This window comes from Panthera onca, chromosome B4 (genome assembly GCF_046562875.1).
Source record: "Panthera onca isolate mPanOnc1 chromosome B4, mPanOnc1 haplotype 2, whole genome shotgun sequence".
Taxonomy (NCBI): Eukaryota; Metazoa; Chordata; class Mammalia; order Carnivora; family Felidae; genus Panthera; species Panthera onca.
Genome location: NC_138345.1, coordinates 6,945,635 through 6,961,275, shown reverse-complemented (window position 1 = coordinate 6,961,275; position 15,641 = coordinate 6,945,635). Strand labels below are relative to the sequence as shown.

General features: G+C 43.0%; 1 protein-coding gene across 1 annotated transcript in view; it reads right to left on the bottom strand.

The window, feature by feature from the left end:
• The window catches only part of TAF3 (TATA-box binding protein associated factor 3), a 182,222-nt gene that overhangs the window by 158,857 nt on the left and 7,724 nt on the right, over positions 1–15,641 (bottom strand). The gene's annotated exons all lie outside the window — the stretch shown is intronic.

The following is a 15,641-nucleotide window of genomic DNA, read 5'->3' as shown; positions in this document are numbered from 1 at the left end:
AGTCCCATGTCGGGTTCTGTGCTGACAGCTCAGAGCCTGGAGCCTGCTTCCGATTCTGTGTCTCCCTCTCTCTCTGACCCTCCCCCACTCACACTCTGTCTCTCTCTCAAAAACAAAGAAACATTAAAAAATGTTAATGTGCATAAAATCATCTATGAAATTAGAAATGTTATTTTAAGTGAAAGATGTAGTAAAATGGGGATTCTCTAGGACTAGAGGTACTATGAATTAATACAATAAAGAGGAATTTTATTTTACAAATGTGTTTAAACTTCATTCTCTTTAACTCAGTAATCAAACTTTTTAAAGCTTCATCGTAAGAAATGATCTGAAATATTGAGAAAACTGTACGAATGAAAGTTTTTATTGCAGTGACATTGATATAAGTTAAAACTTAGAAGAGGCCTAAATCTTCGGCACAAGGGGGTAGCCCGTCAAAGAAGCTTTTAAAATAATGCTTATAAAGACTAGCAATGCGGAATGATCCTCAGCTTTATTTCAGAAGAAACCTCTCCCACGATCACTCTCTCCCTGAAGAGCTAACTGCTACGAGGCACATACTCGTAGATATTCACTAAGTATAGCAAATCAAAATACCTAACGACGTTGCGTTATCGCCATACTACCATCCTATTCTAAACATACTGTTTGTGCACACCCCACTGTGACTGACAGAATCACCCAAACCAAATCACTCAAGTCTACTCTATACACTTCCTGTTCACTCCTACTGTCTAGCAAACAGAAGCCTGTTTAAGTTAATGGCTAGCATCGTGGGGGAATTCATTTAAGGAAAAAATACACTATGTAAAATTACATACTATAATAAACTACGCTAAAATGAGTATGTGTGCACACACATGCATACGTATACACAGACTTGGAGGCTGTCTCGTGATAATAGCGGTTATGTGCCAGTGGGAGATTATTTTTCTTAGTTCTAAGTTTGTAAAAAAAAAAAAAACAAAAAAACACACAACTATACTTTGAAATTCAATTCCAGTGAGATGCCAGGAAACCGGTATGATCATATACATTCATTATGGCATCGTAAAATGACCCAATTCTTGTGAACAGCAACATGTGATACACGTCAAAATCCGTAAATTTGTTTATACCTTTTACCTAAAAACTCCTACCCTGGGAATTTATCGTAAGGAACTAATACAAACGAAAAAAAGCAAAAAGACTGTAGTATTTAAAAACTTAAAGGTTGTCTGAAAGTAAAAGAATGACTAAGAAAATTAAGGTTACGTTCTTAAAAAATAGTAGATATAAAATGCATAGAAAAAAGGAAAACACACAACATAGAAAAAAGGAAATGTTAAGCTAAAAAAGCAGAACACAAATAATGTTGAATAAACAGAGTAAAAGAAAATTGCATTAATTATTTTAACTAACCAAATATTCTCTCCGCCACTACAAAAGGGATGCGCGCTCTGAAAAGTAAGGAAAACTGTTATGTTAAATCACGGAAAGTGCTTTCATTTTGAAAGTGAGTATCCTCTAATGGGGCTGTGAAGATCAGGTTTAAAAACGAAAACATGGAAGGAAAGTAGATACTAAGGGATAATAATTTCACATTTTAAAAAAGGAAATCTAGTTTCAGAAAAGATAACATAAGGTTTCTGCTAAATGATAAAAGGAATTCTTCTCTGGATACACAAGTTTCCTTAAGGAAAATAAATATTAAATATGTTCACAGGTGACTGCTCCAACAAAGTTGCACGGAAGCGAAATTATTAACACAATTGTTATTTTTCTTTCTAAAACAAGCCAGCAGTGGTTTTAAGTTGTATGGTTTTTCTTAAGACTTTGAAAATGTTTTTTGGCATTTAATTGGATATTCATTAACACTAACAGAAAAGGAAATAGTGCCACCTACTGAACTTTCGCATTAAAAAAAAGAAATCAGTATTCTTCAGGCTGTGGAACTTGCGGTCTGCAGCAAGAATAAAATGGATGATAATTAAATATTGCCCAGTATATTTAAACATTACTTTTTACTACTAATACTTGATAAAAAATGAATTATAAGTTTAAATTCGTCTGATTGCCCGAATGAGAAATAATTAATGAGTGCTGACTGTGCACATGGCAGTGTATTAGCACAAACAGCAACAATTAAACAACACTATCACATAACATCACAGTGCTCATGACAAAAAAAAAAAAAAAAAAAAGAGGGAAATTACTGCTGTGGTAAGATTAGACGCAAATAACTACAGTCAAATATTATCTAAAATGAGATTCTCGGATACGTCTAAGGGTTAGAAAACGTGATTCAAAGTTACTAAACGTAGATCCGTAAAACTAAAGCGTTATTGCTAAAAACCAATGGAAGAGACACACAGAAGTGTGAAAGATCACGGCAGAGATCTGGCCCATACACACTGCATATCCGCGGGTGTCATTCTCTTCCCCTCAAAGCTAATGATCGGATGAAATGTCCAGTTATGCTACGGCCTTCAGGGTCAGTGACTCCACGTCAGCCGGAACAAGCTCTCCCTGCAGCAGAACGTAGGGAAGCCCCCCAAGCAGAGGAGAGCCGCGCCTGCTCTCTGCCACAGCACTCCACACGCCCGGCCGGGATTCCCACACTACACAGAACGAGGGTGGACGCCGTCACAAATGTGACTGCACTACAAGTGTTTTCTTTTTCTGGATATAATGGCGTGACCCCCATTTTGCTTGGCGCTGAGATCTTCAGGAAAGCGGGTTCGAAGACCTTATTGAAGACCTACCATAGGAGGTAACCTTTTTCTCATTCATTTGTAACAATCCAAAGTTGGCTACTATTCCCATTTTATAAATGTGGCCACCAGGAGAGGGGAAAAAGTGAGTAGGCAAGCTACATTTGGAAGTAAAAAAAAAAAAAAAAAAAAAAAAAAAAAAGAATGGCTTCAAATTGTCATATTTCAATGAAATTCCAAGTTATGAATTTTTGGAAGTCAAATATCCCGTGACTAAAGTGAACATCAGGCATCACTGTACAAATGTATCTAACTTCAAGTCCCGAACAATAAACAAAAACTTAATGTTTAATCTTTTAATCAAAAAAACTAATGTTAAGTGTTTTCCAGCAATTTCTGTTCTAAGAACGCAAAGAACATTAATTCAGTATCCTACAAACACAGACAGGGTCATGGTTAAAAATACTCCCTGCATCTGACGTCAATGAAGGGGGAGCCTTTGTACCCCCAGTATAGTGCCTTACTTATGGTGGGAACTCCATAAGTAAACTAGAAATAATAACAGTAAGAAAGTAAATCTAGCCTTTTTTAAAGGAGGTGTATGCACAGCCCTTAACAAGCAACAAAGTATGCCGTGTCTCAGGTTCATGACAGATTATACAGTCTTGAACTCTACCCTATCCCTCTTTTTCAAAAATACATGGTTATGTTCGGCCATTGCCGGAGGGATATGAGATCCATTCTAAATTTTAACTCCTGATCAGGCCCTTCTGTTTAAGACCCGGATATCTGGATTTCCTACCCAGGCTCCCAAGTTGAAGCCTTGGCCCCTCTCTCTATCATATTCTCCACAGTCTATCACCAAATCCCATCCATCCAATAGCTCTGGAATCTGCCCCTGCCTCTGCACCTCATGTTCACCAGCCAGAATTCAGGCCCCATCATATTTCCCTTGGATGGTTACAACGAGCTCATCAACAACACTCTTTTCCCACAGCCTCCTCTTTCTCGAGTCTACCCTTCTCACCGGAATTTACTGATCGAAATTGTCCCAGCTTGTCCCAGCTACTGAAAAATACCCATCGATTCCCTCATTCCTTATAGAATACTGGATAGATATCCCATATTATAATTTAAAATCCTACGTAGGGGCGGCTGGGTGGCTCAGTCAGTTGGGCGTCTCACTTGGGCTCCGATCATGATCTCATGGTTCGTGAGTTTGAGCCCCGCGTTGGGCTCTGTGCTGACAGCTTGGAGTCTGGAGCCTGCTTCAGATTCTCTCTCTCTCTCTCTCTCGCTCTCTCTCTCTCTCTCTCTGCCCTTCCTCCGCTCACACTCTGTCTCTCTCAAAAATAAACATTAAAAAGATTAAAAATAAAATAAAAAATAAAATCCTACATAAATATTAGCCCAATCTTTCCTCCTCCACATAGATTGGAAGCTCTAGGAAGGAAAAGAAGGAAAAGAATCTTTCTTTTTCATTCACCTCTGTATCTCCAGAAATAAGCAACACGCCTGACATACAGGAGACTGTCCACAACTGCATGAATGAATGAAAAAGTGATTTTGATTCCCCTTTAGCACCAGTGACACAAGATCAGTATATAAGCCTGTAAATGAAGGAAATAGCTTTATTTCACTTTAACAGAAATAGGAAAGCTCTGGGGTGCCTGGGTGGCTCAGTCAGTTAAGCATCAGACTCTTGGTTTCAGCTCAGGTCATGATCTTGGGGCTTTGTGAGTTCGAGCCCTGCATTGGACTCTGGGCTGACAGTGCAGAGCCTGCTTGGGATTCTCTCTCTCTCCCTCGCTCTCTGCCCCTCCCCGACTTGTGCTGTCTCTGTCTCTCTCAAAATAAATAAACTTAAAAAAATTAAAAAAAAAAAAAGAAATAGGAAACGTTTATGTACTTAGAGCAGGTAATTAGTTAAATAAAATGCAATTACTGCACTGTCCTTAGAAGATTCAAATTCAGGAAAGCAAGACAGAATAAATCCTAACTTGTAACTAAAGCATTAACTTTGGGGTCTCACACCAAGTCAGCCACGGAACATCTATAACCCTATGCCAGACAACCTCCCTTCCTTAACACACACACATACACACATACGTTAATGGGGGAAATTTTCCAAAAAATGTAACTATGGATAAGAGAGATGTTAAACTTCCGGAAATTTTAAAATCTAGGGAAAAAAAAAAAAAAACCCACAAAATCTTTTTTTTGTTGTTGTTCTGGTTGCCTGCAAGGGGAAAATAGGAAGCAAATGTTAAAATACTTAATGTTTCGAAGACATCTTATATGATTATTTTGTTGATTTAGAAACATAAAAACTATTTTCTTGTAATATTGGAAATGTGTTCTTATTTTTACAAATCCAGACAGTTTACAGAAAAAAAAATAACTGAACAAGGGAAGAAAAATTTGACCATGTCCACTATAAATTATAGTCTATCATATCTGGGTATGATGGTACTTTTATTCTTTCTTGAAATGTAAACATGTCTATCTGAGGGATAATTTTATCGGTATGAATCCACAGCCAGAAATACCCATTACCTTTAAAAACCTACTTTAACCCGGGGCACCTTGGTGGCTCAGTCAGTTAAGCCTCTGACTTCAGCTCAGGTCATGATCTCATGGCTCCTGAGTTCAAGCCCCGCGTTGGGCTCTATGCTGACAGCTCAGAGCCTGGAGCCTGCTTCAGATTCTGCGTCTCCCTCTTTCTCTGACCCTCCCCGCTCATACTCTGTCTCTGTCTCTCTCTCTCAAAAATAAACATTAAAAAATTTTTTTAAAAACCTACTTTAATCTTTATGCTGCAGATAAAAACCATTCCTAAGGGTAACAATAATAAGCAGGAAAAGTACCGTGAATAAAAAAATCAAATAAGATGTCATCAAAACATGATTTTTTCTCAAGTAACCAGGCTCAAGAAATCAATTTGAAAGGAAAAGAGAAAAAGTTGAAGAGTCACAAGACAAACGTTTCTGTTTTTATACCTATGTTCTGAGAACAATACCACGGTAATAGATTACGCTGAGACTAAGAAATCTGGGATGTGACTGTCATCTCTGCCACTTAACAGCTGCGTTAGTTTGGACAACCTACGTCTTGACACAGCTTCCCCATCATCCTGAAGAAACTTCCCTCAAGACGGCAGTAACTTTGTCCGCATCCTGAATTTACCTCTCAGGCCTCGTCATAGGACTTGAGGTTCACGCGATAAAAGGCGGAATGCAGAATGAGTGTAGGGTTTAAAGAGGAAGCAAGACCGGTGTTAAGTTCTCGAGACCAGTAAAACCAATAACACACGAAGCGTGAGGTAGAGGTACACGTTACATGGGCACCACAGGAGCGTGGCGAGGGAGGGGAGCTCGGAACCAGCCTGAGTAAAGATACGCAGGCCCACAGCTCCTTTTGGGAAATAAAAGCAAGTTTGTGATCCTGGAGACGAAAGCCTGAAGCTATCGGGGGCAGGAAACCACCATGCAAAGCGGACAGAAGTCTGATTTCAGAGGCCTTACCTAGGTTTTCACCAAGAGACCTGTGATTTGAACGTCATGGGGAAGTCACCAAGTGTCAGCCCTTGACAACACTTCAGACACAACCCGCTGGCTCAGCTGCTGTAGAACCAAGGAGAACGAGCAACACAGTGCACCCAGTTAATGGCCCTGGATACACAGATAAACCTGGCCCAGACCCCTGCCCTCCAGCCCTGCAAGGTGGCAGGGGAAAACAGCTGAGTGTTAAGGGAAGGGCCGTGGCCTACTCGAGGAGGACTCAGACGTGAGGCTGGACTTCGGGGCCAGAAGAAACTCCGCAAGCCCGTCCTCTAAGAAAACCGGCTTGACGATGGTGCCTCTCCATTTAGGAGTGTCCGACCCAAGCAGAGATTTCCAGGAACCACAGAAAGAAAGGCCAGGAGCGGGCAAGGAAGGGACATCTTATCCATCCACCTTCAATCCCAGTTCTCGTGTAGGACTCGACCCACGGGCGGTGCCCATGAGGACAGCACTGAACAAAGTCAGCTAAATCCTAATCCAGCTCTGCTCCCCATCCACGGCGTAACTTGAGGTGATGTAACTTAACGCACCCCTTTTTTGGGCTTTAATTTCTCCTCTGTAAAGTGGGAATGAAACTAGCATCTGCGTTAGGGGCCGTTTCAAGAAGAAATGAGATAATGCTTACGAATACATCACGGGATATCTAAGATAAATCATCTGAAGGCTGCCTTTATTTTTCTATTTTCAAATAAACACAAATATTTTGGCATCTGAAAAACAGTACAAATGTCCTCATTAACTTTCTTCTATTCATTAAGTGGTCCAAACTGTGAGAATAAACATCTTTCTCTACACGATTAAAATATTTTTTTAATGTTTATTTTTTTTTATTTTTGAGACACAGGGAGACAGAGCACGAGTGGGGGAGGGTCAGAGAGAGGGAGACACAGAATCTGAAACAGGCTCGAGGCTCCGAGCTGTCAGCACAGAGCCCGATGCGGGGCTCGAACCCACGAACCGTGAGATCATGACCTGAGCCGAAGTCGGACGCATAACTGACTGAGCCACCCAGGCGCCCCCTCTACACGATTAAAGCTATTTTCACTTTGGATGCAATAAGCCATGGCTCCCCCATCGACATGACTGGTTCTCCTTGAGAAAAAGGGTTGTTCTCTGTGACCGTAAGAGGCAGGAAGCTGACAAAGTGTTTTATGCTGTGAAATAGACATACTTCTTGTTGAACAGTTTGTTGTGGAAGATAAGGCCAGTTCAGACAAAAGATAAAGGTTTAAACAAAGGAATAAAATTAGCAGGACTGGTTATGGGAAATGAAGAAACAGAATGAGGGAAGGGGTCAAAGACACATTTCGAGCTTGAGTGAGTAGGTGTTAGACGTGCCACCAACAGAGAGCATACAAGCGTGGAGGCACCTGGCTGGCTTGGTCGGTTGAGCGTCCCACAGGCTCAGATGGTGATCTCACGGTTTGCGAGTTTGAGCCCCACGTCGGGCTCGCTGCTGTCAGCGCAGAGCCCGCTTCGGGTCCTCTGGCCCCCCAGCCCTCCCTGCCCTTCCCCCACTCGCACTCTCAAAAATAAACATTTTTAAAAAATAGAGAGTACACGTGTAGTAAGAGTGACATAACGTGTGCAGCCTTTGGCATAGTGATTTGAAGTGCCCGTGGGAAACGTGGAAACGGCCACCTGACAGCTGGATATAGAGTCTGAAAGGTGTAGAGTCTGAAAGGTGTAGTAGGGTACGAGTTTGGGGAGTCATCATACACAGCTGGTTGTCAAAACCATGAAAGTAGATTAGATCACACATTGAAACTATATAAAGTTAGAAGAGCAATAGATCAAGAATAAAATTTTAGGAGCACCAACATCTTAGAGGTAGGGGAGCAACGTTAGATGAGCCCACGAAAGGCACAGAGACTGAATTAATAATGGAGCATTAAAGATATCTTGTCTCTGAAGAAAAGTAGTTTCAAGAAGTGCCCAACAGGTGATAAATTTCAGCAAAATAGGTTCAGCGAAGGGAATCCCGGGAAGAAAGTGGCAGGTGTGGCAACGTAGTTCTTGGATCTCCCTGAACTGTATAAAAATGCAGAAACATAACGAGGTAACAAAGTATACCCATCAACACCAACCCCCAAGAGCCACAAAGGCCAAGGAGTAGCTCTCCGTGCAGGTGGGCAAACGGTGAGAAGCAAAGGGGAGACTGGCCCAAAGGGGTGGTGCTCCCTGCAGGCCGGCCGCCTCACGTGAGACGAGTGGCCCAGAAGCTGCGATGGGTGTGACTGCTTCCAGGATGGGGACAGGTGGGGGGCGGGGGACAGGAGCCCAGGCAAGATCTGCAGAGGCTGCCGGAGGCTGGGCCCAGAGGTTTCAAATCCACCCCTTCACTGCTCCGTCCAGGACAGAGCCTGCGAGAAGAAACCTGCTAGGACCACACCACGACTGAGCAGAAAAGGAAGACTGGCATCACGGAAAAGAGAAGATCCAAATCAAAGCAGTTAAGAAAATCACAAGTCTCAGAAAGCAAGCTGCCTTTTCTGAGCACTTACACCCAACACCGGAAGAGGGAGCACTGGGGACTTCCTTCCCAACATTCAGAAAAACTACATTCACACGCCCCATTTCTATAAGAAAAAGGAGATTAAATCACCAAAACAACATCCCTACAGACGACGAAAGTTCACGAGAAACATCCTCAAAAACCAGACGAAAACACTTATCGTACTATTTTTAAATGGTCTAAAAGACATGAAAGAACATAAATCGAAATTAGAAAAACTAAGAAATGAGGTGACAGAATTCAAGAAAGTAGCTGCGTGGTCTGACAATGTGTATATGGTGCAATCGTAGGACTGCATGAGCAAAACAAACAGACAAACCCAAACTGGAACCTGTTTGGGTCATCATGAAAGAAAGTATTAGTGTCACCTCCATATGTGTCATCTAGGATACGGGAGAGGAATACTTTGGAATGTTCTGATTATATCCTCTTGTTTCTCCCTGGGAACCAGAGTACTAGTCATGGACAAGAGCATCTACTGACCTGACAGTAAAACACCCCATTGGCCTGACTTGGAGTTGCAAATATCTGCACGAACTCATGAGGCTCCCTCCCTGTTATCTGTCTATCCATATACACCAACACATTTATTTTTGAGTACACGTATTTACCTACTGCCTAGAAACAATGACCAGTAGTAACAAGTACTCCTAGTACCCGGATTATGGACTTGAAATGCCATTTCTCAGGATGCCAGGGCCCCCTGGAAAATGATCGTAACTGTGGGACAAGAGCATACAAGATAAGCCGAAAACACTGTGATACGCGAGGCTGCAAGGACGCTACTGAAGGCTACTGTGTCACGTGAGAAGGATTCAGAAGCCAGACTGCAGAAGCCGCCGCTGGCCAAAGATGGGACAATCGAGCTGCAATACGGGTAAGTCTTGGAAAGGAAGAAACCTACCAGATATGTTTAAAACTATGAGTTCATACTGATATTTAAAAAAAAATAACTCATCAGTCCTCTATGGATGATAAAGGGACCAATTCATTGTCTTGAAAACTGGGTATACAAAATGAAAGAGCATTTCACCTTCAAGCATTTACACCTTCCTTTCCCTGGATGAGCTGTACCACCAAGTAACTAAACAGTGAATGAGGGAAAGGCTTCCCTCATGACATTATTCTACCGAGAGAATGAAATAAAACGAAGTGATAGAATATTGCTACCTTGCAACTCCTAAGGGATTAATGCTCGCACCGGGCATCAGGCATCAACCAACGCTGCTAACATCAAGCAAGTGAAAACGAGGCGTTATCAGCCTCCTGGCGAAGGAGCGCAATGGTCCATGTATCTTGCCCAAAGTATTGAACCGGGGTCTGATTAATCCTCAGATTCTCGCTGCCAGTGTGCAAAAACACGCTGAACTGCGCTATGAGCACACGATCAGCAAAATCCACTGTGGGAAATCGCTCTGGTCAAATGACCCAGATTCCTCAACAAATAAATGAAATGGTAAGAAAAAGAAAGGGATTTGGCAGGGGCAAGGGTTGGGGGACCTGAAAGATGAAAAGAGACTGAAAAGGCACATAACATTTTAGGAGGAGGGTGAAGCAATTAACCTAAAGGACCTAGGGACACACATTTCACGGATAAAACTAAAGACAAGCAGGAAGTAATGCCTACAAGGGTAGCCCAGTGGTCACTTCTGGGGGACGGACGAGGGACTGTGACTGCAGTTGGGCACACAGGGTTGGGAGGAGCCTCTGGGGTAGTTGGCAGTGTTTCATGTCTTGAACTGGGACATGATTTATTTATTTTTTTTTTAATTTTTTTTTTTTTAATGTTTATTTATTTTTGAGACAGAGAGAGACAGAGCGTGAACAGGGGAGGGGCAGAGAGAGAGGGAGACACAGAATCTGAAACAGGCTCCAGGCTCTGAGCTGTCAGCACAGAGCCCGACGTGGGGCTCGAACTCACGGACCGTGAGATCATGACCTGAGCCGAAGTCAGATGCTTAACCGACCAAGCCACCCAGGCGCCCCGAACTGGGACATGATTTAAAAGGTATTTGCCTTACAATAATTCATGAAGCTACCTCTCCCCCAAAAAAAGAGCAGGCAGGACAAAAAATTTAATTTAGGTCAGGGATTTAGGTAGTAATTGGTGATCTCAGTGAGGGCTGTTTCAAGAAAGGGATGGGAGCAGAAGTCAGACTGCAGCAGCTTGAGAAATAAATGGTAGGTGTCAGACACAGAATTTTGACTTAAGGAGTCACAACGTCTCGCGTGAAAAGATCTAGAAGGATTCATGCTTGTTAAACAAGATTACTCTTGGGAAACGGGAGTATAAGGAAAGTGAGCAGGACCTTTTATTTTAAACTTAATACACTTGGTTGGAGTGCCTGGGTGCCTCGGTTGGTTGAGCGCCTGACTCTCGATTTTGGCTCAGGTCACGATCTCACGGTTTATGGGTTTGGGCCCCGAGTCGGGCTCTGCGCTGGAGGAGCAGAGCCTGCTTGGGATTCTTTCTCTCCCCCCCCCCACCCCCCACCTCTGTTCCACCCCTGCAAGCATGCACTCTCTCTCTCTCTCAAAATAAATAAATAAATAAACAAACATTTTTTAAAAAACCCTTTAATATACTTGGGCAATAGTTAATTTTTCAACACATTTGTTACTTTTGTTAATTACTTTAAACTTGTAAACGTTATTTTTTGAAAGGACTTCATACTAAAACCAGGCACCTCTGGGGAAGAAGAGACACATCAAAAGGGCTCCAAATAATTTCTGAGGAAGAGTTTCATGGATGGAGATACTCCACCTTCAGGGAGGGGCGTATAACTCCCAACTCCTTACGTGTGGGCTGCACACAGGGCAACTTCTTGCCAAAGACGACAGCATGGAAAGGGGGAAGAGAGTAACTTCAAGGGGAGAAACTGCACAGACACTACCTCGGCCAGGTGATCAAGGTCAACACTGACACTGATAAATCATGTCCACAGTGATACAGTGTAATGACAATGGAGTCTTCCTCTCCAAAACTAGTAACCCAGTCTGATCATGAGAAACACCTCGAATTCCAATAAAGGGGCATCCTATAATATATCTGACTGGTACTCCTCGAAACGGTCAGGGTCATCGAAAACAGGGAAAGTCTAAGAAAGTCACAGCCAACAAGAGCCAAAAAGACATGACAATAAAATAATGGGCATCCCGGATGGGGGCCCTGGCACATAAAAAGGACGTTAGGTAAAAACTAAAGATAATGGATTTTAGTTAAGAATAATGTATCAATACCGGCTCATTGATTATAACAAACGTAGCACACTAACGTAAGAATAATAACAGGGGCGCCTGGGTGGTCGCTTAAGTGTCTGACTCTCGATTTTGGCTCAGGTCATGATCTCACAGTTCACGGGATCAAGCCCTGCACTGGGCTCTGTGCTGACAGCGTGGAGCCTGCTTGGGACTCTCTCTCCCTCTCTCTCCCCGACTTGCGTGTGCACACACATGCACACACACCCCCCAGTCAAGATAAATAAATAAATAAACATTAAAAAATAACAGGGGAAACTGGGTACAGGATATAAGGGAACTCTGTCCGTATCTTCTCAATTTTTAGGTAAATGTAAGACTATTCTAAAGAATAAAGTCGGGGCACCTGGGTGGCTCAGTCGGTTAAGCGTCCGACTTCGGCTCAGGTCATGATCTCACGGTCCGTGAGTTCGAGCCCCGCGTCGGGCTCTGTGCTGACAGCTCAGAGCCTGGAGCCTGCTTCGGATTCTGTGTCTCCCTGTCTCTCTGACCCTCCCCTGTTCATGCTCTGTCTCTGTCTCAAAAATAAGTAAAAAACATTAAAAAAAATTAAAAAAAAAAAAAAGAATAAAGTCAACTTAGAAATTTTTAAAAATAGAAACCCTAGAAGCGGCAACAGTATAGTATCTTTACCAAGATTAAGTTCAGATGGATATGTTTCTTGCCATAACCAAAGCCCAGTAAATGGTTTCCATTTCTCCTGTCGTCACACAGGTATGCTGAATCCATCAACAGACCACCTAGAAGACTCTCACAGACCAGCTGATCTGGTCACCGCACTCAGAACCCAACAACGACTCCGGCAGAAGATGCTATTTTCAGACGCTGCTCAGCACAACAGAACAGGGAGCAAAAAGTACGTTACTCATGTGAATCTGCAAATGTGTATGGCAAGCGGAGGAGAGAATGTTCTTGGATAAAACACAGGTACCGGCCATCAGAACTGTAACAGTCCAAGCGCAGTGTGCATTTAAAAAACATTTTCTTTTTTTTCAACGTTTATTTTATTTTTGGGACAGAGAGAGACAGAGCATGAACAGGGGAGGGACAGAGAGAGAGGGAGACACAGAATCGGAAACAGGCTCCAGGTTCTGAGCCATCAGCCCAGAGCCTGACGCGGGGCTCGAACTCACGGACCGTGAGATCGTGACCTGGCTGAAGTCGGACGCTTAACCGACTGCGCCACCCAGGCGCCCCTAAAAAACATTTTCAAAGCGGTCTCATTTCTTTTTTTTTTTTTAATTTTTTTTTTTTTAACGTTTATTTTATTTTTGAGACAGAGAGAGACAAAGCATGAACGGGGGAGGGTCAGAGAGAGAGGGAGACACAGAATCTGAAACAGGCTCCAGGTTCTGAGCAGTCAGCACAGAGCCCGAAGTGGGGCTCGAACCCACAAGCTGTGAGATCATGACCTGAGCCGAAGTCGGACGCTTAACCGACTGAGCCAGCCAGGCGCCCCGAAAGCGGTCTCATTTCTAAACATCGAACTGGATACAGCAGGCAAAAACTCCCTCCGTATCATCTCCTCCTGCATCATCTCCGTGCCACGGTCCACTCGCTCCTCAGCCAGGCATCCACCCCGGCCCAGCTCTCAGGTGTGCATTCCCTCGGCCCCTAAGCCCATGGTGAACGCTATTCTAGATTTATCCTGATTGCAGACTTACTTCACAAATGTGGGTCGCATTTCACCTGCAAACTGCTTAAGAGTCAGGAAGGTGAAATGGGAAGAGAGCTGCGTCACTGCTGCGTCTGTGTCTCATGTCCGATTCTATACAAATGACTCACAGAACCTGTCACTTAATCCTCTCGAGCGTCCACGAGGTAGATATTCCTAAGCCTATTTTACAGATGATGAACGGAAAGTTCCGAAAGGCACGGCGACCTGGTAAGACGATAAACTCAATGAGCAGCTGGGTGGCTCCCCGGGGCCCACGATGTCTGTACCAGCACCTGTCCCTACCCCTCACCAGGGCACCCCCGCCGCGGCAGGCAGACAAGACGCTCCAATGCTTCTCCGCCACAAGCCAAGTCGAAGGGTCAGTAAGTGGGTCGTCTCCTGACAGTACTTTGTTAATGATATTTTACGACCAAAGTCTGGCCCTGTCTGTGGCTCTCAAGGAAAACAAACAAGCTGGTGAACAAGCATTATCATCCCAGGTGTGATAATAACGATCCCACCCTCTGCACCGCGAACCAGAATACTAGGGGCTTTCTAACAGGCTGTACCCGTGGGGAAAAGAAAGATTTCAGATGGTAAATGATTTATTAAATTGACTTGGGAGGCTATATTAAAAAATGGTAACTCTAGGACTGCATTTTATATCCCTTCCCTGAACAGGAGGAAAAGGTTTGATAAGCATCTTATTGTCCTGCCTGTCACTTATTGCAACCTTACGAACCATATGCATACCTTATGAATCAGCAGTATTTCTGCTCCTTGGAGAATGTGTAATTGTTGTTAGCTGAAAAGGGAGTGTTCACGGCTTATGCTATTTCTTTTTAAAATGTTTATAATTTCTCTTGCCTAAAACTTCAAATGAAGTAAGATTCTCTTCTTGCTTCAAATGATCCAGAAGAGAAACTCAAAAATTTACTGCAGTAATTTCAGATCGAAGTCAGTATCTAACATCCCTAACCACGAATCTCCTTGTGTATCATTTGCATGCTATGAAAATAAAACAAGTGGGACTAAGTACTTAAGAGTTGACTGTTATCAAAGTTCTGAGCTTAATTTTCAATAGTGAGCTTGATAGGACTTATTACATTATTAAAAATGACTCAGTAACTGTCTAAGTGAATAAACGCAGGTTATGCACGGACCAACGAAGAGCCTGAATCACGGATTAAGATAAATCAAACGTCCATCTGAGTCCACATTCTGTAAAAGGCCAGAAGAAACAAGCGATTTATTAAATAGGAGGTATAAGAGGAGACAGAAAGATACGTAAACCACAAAATGGATTTAGAAAGCTCCAAAAGGCACAGAGAAAATGGACGAGAATGTTTTAAACAGAAAAGATAGTAGCTCCTGTTCAGAAACAGGCCAGCTGAGAGTGCACGGAAGTCCTGGCTGGCCAACCTTACCACGGATCCCCTGGTATGAAATCCATGATCACCCATCGTCCAGACAACCGCTAAGTACCAGTTACTTAGGCCAGCGCCGCTCCGTTAGTCTCCTCCTGTGTGACACCTTAACTTCTCTCCCAGCGCTGGATTACTGTTCGTGTTTTCTGAGCACAATTCCAAAGTTTGTACTTCGTGTACTTCTAAGTGGCCTTTCAGCTAGAAATTTCGGAGCCACTCAAAGATGACTCTTAAAGCACAAGAGGGCACATCGTGGATTAACAGCGCTGCTCTCACGAAGATGTCTAGGATGCTTAATCAATCACGCTGAGTGACAACAGCAAAGAAGGAAATTCCAGGCCTCCTTGATATTCACATCTGGGAGTGAAAATGGAACCCTCTGCAATCCAGCTACTAACCGGGCCTCTGCCCAAGAAACCCTCTTTTGATAATGTTGATACTGAAATGCATTTGTTGTATTTTTAAAGTAAACAAATATATGCTTAGAGAAGTTGTAACAAATACAGGCTTCTAAGATCAAAGACGCTG